We start from the raw sequence: 6,783 nt of genomic DNA, 5'->3' as shown, positions 1-6,783 counted from the left end.
TTTTACTAATGTATATTGTTATTTTTCCTTTACTATTCATTTGCCTTCTAGTTTATTTTTATGATTTATTTCCTTGGGAATAAACATTCATAGGTAGATAAAATGGATTGATAGATAGATATATAAATATAGTGAAATACCTTTACTGAGTTTTATTATAATACATTTATAGGAGCAATGCTTCTAAATTGGCCACCTCTTTCACATATCATATTGCCTTAGTTCATTTTCTCTTGCTTATAACATAATATCTTAAACTGGGTAATGTAGTTTTAAAGAGGAATTTATTTCTTACAGTTATGGAGGCTGAGAAGTCTGAAACTGAGGGACTGCATTTGATTAGGTCCTTCTTGCTGGTGGGGACTCGCTGCAGAAGTCTGAAGTGGTACAGAGCATCACATGGTAAGGTGATGGAGTGTGTTAGCTCAGGTCTCTCTTTCTCTTCTTACAAAGCTACCTGTCCTACCCCTGGGATATCCCATTAATCCATTAACCCATTAATTCATGAATGGATTAACCCATTCTATAAAGCAGAGGCCTCATGACGCAATCCCCTGTTAAAGGGCACACTTCTCAGTACTGCCACATTGAGGATTAAGTTTCAACATGAGCTTCAGAGGGGACAAATATTTAAACCATAGCAAACATCAATCACATGTCTTTGGTTCAGACTCTTTCCCCTATCAGAAAGTTCTCTGAAATAATTGAAGATTTTAATGTATGTCCTAATATTTAGTTACTTTGATGGCTTGCCATCACACATAGTTAGTTCTAAACGTGTGATTGGCTTTACCTTGTAAGCCTTTAATTTCTTGTTGTGTAATGGTTTCCTTAACCCTACATTCACTCACTAGTAAGTCATATGTTTTTGATTATTGCAAACTTGATTTGTCTCACTTCAAGCCATGGCTCCTCACACTTGTGGAATGCAGGCTGTACTCACATATTTTTTATTGTGGAAATGTGGCACTATCCACCTCTAACCTGGATGTTCAGCCTTATTTAGATTGTCATGGATTTGGGGTTTGGTGAAATACTTTGAGACTTTAGATCTTTTGTTTGACGGCACCAGCAAATGTAGGAACCTCCAGTGACATAAATTAGAGATTCAGATGAATCTGATTTTGGTTTTGTGTGGTACATGAAAGTCAACTCTCCACAGTCCATGGAGGAATTCAAGTATGCTCTAATTACATAAAAGGCAAATATCTCCCTGTTTGTATAGACATTAAGGACTGAGACAAATGTAAGTTACCCTCCCCCCATCATGTTATTCTGTAACTATGTCTCTTTTATAACTTGTGTAATTTATTGAACTGTCAACAGAAAAAGGTTTTTTAATATTAGCCTATTAACTGATGCCAAAAATCATAGCTTCATAACTTTCATACAAGAACAAGTTTATTTGCTTGCTAATCAGAGGTTCATTCCCAGTTTTACAAAACTCTTTCAACTGGAAAAAGTTGAATTCGATTTGCCTTATATTCTTTTTGTATATGTGTGAGTTGTTTCCATTTGTTCAATTGTTTTGTCCTTTTTTTCCTAGAGTTGGACTTTACGTTACTTTCCAATGACTTTAATCCATATCTGTAATTTGGGCTTGTTTCATTAGCCCAAATCAAAATAATATTAAAGCAAAATCAAAGGCATCTCAAACAGGTAGCAAAAGGCAGGGGCATGTCTTGGCAACACTATCTAGTGGGAGAAAGTATGGCCTTATGAGAAGAGAACATGTAATCTATGGCTGTGCTGCCCATGATGGGAGCCACTAGCCACACCTGGCTATAGGACACTTGAACTGTGGCAAGTCCAAATTGAGATATGCTGTAAGTGTCAAATACGCACTGATTTTGAAGATTTGGTATGGAAAAAAACATAAACTATCTCAATAATGAATCATTTTTAAAAATTCTTACTCATTGCAATAATCTTTCTGATATATTGTTTTCAGGCATATTATTAATAAGCATTCACCTGTTTTTTATTATTATTATTATTATTATATATCTACTGGAAAATCACATATGTTGTTAATGTCATATTTGTATTGGACAGTGCTGGTTCTAAAGGTGAAATAAATGGACTTTATTGGAAGTCCTTGATTTTCTTGCCAGCACAGTTTGGCTCTGAATGAGACATGTAATTATGAAAGTCCTCAGTTTCTTCATCTGTGAAATGGGGATAATAACACTTCCCACTTATTGACATAATAGGGAAATAGCTATAAGGATTAATGACCCAAAGCTTGTAAAATGTTGAGTTCTTTGGATCTTCTACAGTGAAACTAATTTATTATTATTTTTTTTTAATTTCCCTGGGGACCGGACTATGTGAATAAACAAATAGAGTGCATGGGAAAACACCCACACACTCACATAACTTTGGCCCATTTTTCCCTTTAGTGCATTTATAGTGGCTACAAAGGGCAGGAAAAAAAGTCATAAGCTAAAAAATACCAAAGACGTTTCTGTCAGGCTTGGCTAAGCTATGTATGGCCTAACTATCTACAATTCACACTGGGCCGATAATTGTTGAGGCTGTGAAGACATAGAGCGTGGTGGTTCATTTTACATTTATTTGGTATATTTGAAATGTTTGCAGTAAAAATGTGTAAGTAAATAATTATTATTCTACCCTATCAAATCCCTGTTTATTATTTTAGAATTTCTTTTGTGCTTTATTGTTATATGCTGACCATCTCCTTCAAAGTAAACTGAACACAAAACCATTCTGTTAAACCAAAGTTCTAGCCCTGAATTCAAGTTTAGAATAAGCCTTTCTTTTCCCCATGATTTGAGAGCAAAAGGATCCCAAAACATGAATGAGTAAAGGAATGAGGAAGAGTAAATAAACCCAGACGAGTAAATGAACCAGGAAGAGTAAATAAACCAGGATCAATAAATGAAATACCTTAATTCCTGCTCCCTAACTTTTAATGTTTTAATAGTCAGGATTTAATTTTCTTGATATCTCTTTTTCCTATTCGAATCCAAGGATTTTGTCTTTTCCCCAGTCTCAGAACTGATGATGTGGATATGAGACATGCTTGTTTTTAAGCACCACAGAGCTTTATGCTGCCAAGATGGATCCAGGTTCTTCCTGAAACACAGGAAGCACAGAGTATTTTCATCCTCTGAAGAAGCAGCCTCCTGACCCGCTGGAGCCAGTGCAGTCATGCTGAGTGGTCTATGTTTTCCTCTTCCTTTGCTTTGTACAACGGGGAAGTCTTGTTTGATGTCTAAATACGAGGATGCTCTAACTCTGGCATGCCTGCCAAGGCCTGCATTTATATCCGTAATTGTCACATCCTTTATTAGGAGCTAGGTACTTGCACCATTGTGATAGGTTTTTTTGGGGAATAAATCGATGTCAGCAATTATATTCATGCATCTATCTTAGGCATTTAGCTGAAATATCCTTCAAAGAATGGCAGCACTAGTTAAGAATGGGAATTAGACAAGGGAAGTCTATCTTCTCTTGAATTATTCAATAGAAGATTGCATGTGTGTGATATAACACTAGAATAATAGCTTGAAGCTATACAGTTAAGTGATGATAATCATATACCTTAGCCAAGAGTTCTAAGAAAATTCAAGAGACAATCTAATTGTGTCCATTGTCTTCTAGTAAGCAGGTAACTTCTCATTTTACAAATGAATCCCAAGGTTTGGAGAAGTTAAGTGACTTGACTGAGCTACACAGGTTATTGGGGGTGAAGGTGGGTTGGGGCAATACTGAATTTATCTTTGTGAGAAAGTATGTCATTTAAGGACATTAAGGAGAGTTGTGATTGTAAACAGAGAAGAGTAGCTATTGAAGAAACACAGCCCTTGTCTAACTCTTAGAACAAATGAGAATGTGTTAGAGAAATTAAAGCTGAGCAACTGTTTTGCCAAATGGGAAGAACTTATGGGGCTTAAGCAATCCCCTGTCTTGGTGCTGTGGCATCCTGTAGGTCCATTGAGTGAGGAAGATGCTTTGGGGACCAGCCATGGGTACCAGCCAGGACTGCTCTGCCTGGCAAGCAATGTGAAAGAGCACTAAGCCTGGCAGTGCAGCTGGAGGGGTAGACTTGGGTCAATGTCAGTGTCAGCGGAACCCACAGTGCCCAGGACGCACAGTGACATCAAGGTCCCCAGCATGCAACATCAGATGAGTGGCAAAGGAGCCAAGGGGAACAGAAATGGGCAAGCACGTGTGATATTCTACATGGTCAGCTTTGTAGGGGGCTGGATAAGAGGCCTGAGAATGCATGTGATAACCAACACTTGTGTCTGTTTGTAGTGACTGATCAAGTTAAGACATACACAAAGTTGGGATGGTAGCAAAAAATCCCCCAAAATACCTCAGTCTATTTGCGAGGATGGAAGAAGGGAATTTGAAGGTCCCAGGGATAGTTTTACAAAAGAAAGGCAATTCAGTTTCTCAGTTTGTGTTCTACTGAAAGCAGAACCAAGGAAAGGATTTGAGTGCAAGTTGATTTATTTGGCAGTGGGCCCCAAATATTAATGACTGCAGGTAAGACAGGGAAAAGAAAAGGACAATGTAAAGGTGTATTGCCTAGGTTTCCTCTGTAGGCAGTGGGACTTGATTGCACCAGGACTTCCTGAGAAATGGACATAATTCCTTCCAGAACTGTTCACTTGAAAGACAGAAAACTGGAGTGCTTTCCACTGGCTGCCATCCCCACTGTTGGAGAGTTTCCTCTAGGGGCTGTGCATATACCTGAAAGCCAGCATTAGGGAATATCCTGGGGCAGAGAGATAAAAGACACATGCTTGCATTCTTGAGGTTGGACCACGTGGGGAATAGGTAGGTCTGAATTCACTTGGAAATCTTCAATGCATATTCAGCTGCCCTGGGCGTTGAGCCATGGGTAGGGGCAGAAGCACCAGATGCATTTGCTGTAGAGGGTGGCAAATCCTGTGACCGCTGGTAGACAAAAGATTGAAATGGACACAGAGAAGAGCATTTACAAAGGCTCAATGACATGAAAGAGCAAGGGTGACTTTATAAATTTAAGCAAGTCTGTGATGTTGGAGCACAGGATGGGTAAACTGGGGAGTCCAGATAAAGGTGTATATCATAAGCAGAAGATAAATCGTGAATAGCCTCAGAGTCATTCTGTGGAGTTTAAGTTTTATTTTTCTGGAACTCAGAGTCTAAGTCAATGTTATCCTAAGTGGAATTTCTTCAATATCTATTTTTGATCTTAAAAGGAAAGAAATTGAGTCTGACAACTATGTAATATATGGCTGAACTACAGTACTTTTCTTCAGTTGAGGCACCCCAGAGTTAGGTGCCACATATGACTAACAGGGAGCTTGTGGAAAGGGTGGGAGAATCCCAGGGTGATGTGGCCATGAGAAACACCCTCTGTATTCACCCACAGAGCCTATTTTGATGGGTTGTTGGTTAAGTGCACTTGGTTAGGTGGAAACTTTGATTTAATGATTGGTTTTCATTGAACTTCTTCTCACAAATTGGACAAATGCTTTGAAAAGGATTTCTGCAAAGAACCATGATCATGAAGAGAATACCAATGAAGCAATGATGAGAAAACAGCAGTGCCAGTACACTGACTTTTATCCTACTCTTAGGGTAATTTCTTCATTAATCATATCATGATGGTATAAACAATGAAATTAACAAGTATGGCAAGAAGTAGGTCCAAAAAAGCAGAAAATTAGAAATGATCAAGAAGACTATGTGATACATATGTATGATATGCTAGTATTTGTATATAATTTATAAACAAACACACATATACATAGACAGGTCTACACATACACACATATACATTTGTTTTTATACTTTGAGAGGTGATTTCAGGAAGGACGTATGAGAGAGTGAGGAAGTGAGACAGGGAAGAGGGAAATGTCCATAAAGAGTGTGGGCACAGTGGGCAAGAAGCGCTTGATCCTATTGGAGACTATTGAAAGAACCATGTAGAATGCATCCCAGAATTGCTCACTAAGCGCTAGTAAACCATTGGGTTACTTTGCACTGACTCATTTCCCTTATTGGTTTACCCATGAAGCATTTAATCACTAAGTAATCACTGGCTTTTCCAAGCTTCTGCTACGTGAGGCTGTTCAAGATTCCTCTACCCACTGGAAAGAGAGACTTGGGGAAAGCCTTCAGGCAGCAAGTAGAGGACACAGTGCCTGCAGAGAGGAGAGGTGTCAGCTTGTTGTGGGTACTCTCCCACACTCAGATAAAAACAGAGATGGATCAGATGGATGTGGGGTGGAGCATCACTAGCATCAACTACGAGCTTCATCAGTATTCTAAGTGAAGGAGGTATCTTAGAAGAGACATATGGTAGGTTGAGGTGTGACCCACTGCACCCGGTCCCAGCAGACCCAAGCTATCTTGTAAACTTAGCACTTTGGGAGGCCAAGGCAGGAGGACAACTTGAGTTGAGGAGTTCAAGGCCAGCCTGGGCAACATAATGAGACTTCCATTTGTGCAAAAAATTTAAAAGTTAGCCAGGCATGGTGACTCACGCCTGTTGTCTCAGCTATGAGGGGGGCTTAGATGGGAAGATAACTTGAGCACAGAAATTCAAGGTTACAGTGAGACATAATGGCATGACTTCACTCCAGCCAGTGACAGAGAAAGAATTTTCTCTAACGAGGAAGAAGAGGGAGGAGGAGGAGAAGAAGAAGCAGGAGGAGGAGGAGGAGCAGGAGGAGGAGGAAGAGGAGGAGGAGAAAGGGAAGGGGAAGAGGAAGAGGAAGAAAAGAAGGAGAAGAAGAAGGAGGAGGAGGAGAGGAAAGG

Source organism: Trachypithecus francoisi, unplaced genomic scaffold, assembly GCF_009764315.1.
Source record: "Trachypithecus francoisi isolate TF-2019V2 unplaced genomic scaffold, Tfra_2.0 Lachesis_group21, whole genome shotgun sequence".
Classification (NCBI taxonomy): domain Eukaryota; kingdom Metazoa; phylum Chordata; class Mammalia; order Primates; family Cercopithecidae; genus Trachypithecus; species Trachypithecus francoisi.
The sequence above is the reverse complement of the archived record's forward strand: the minus strand, read 5'-3'. Positions refer to the sequence as shown.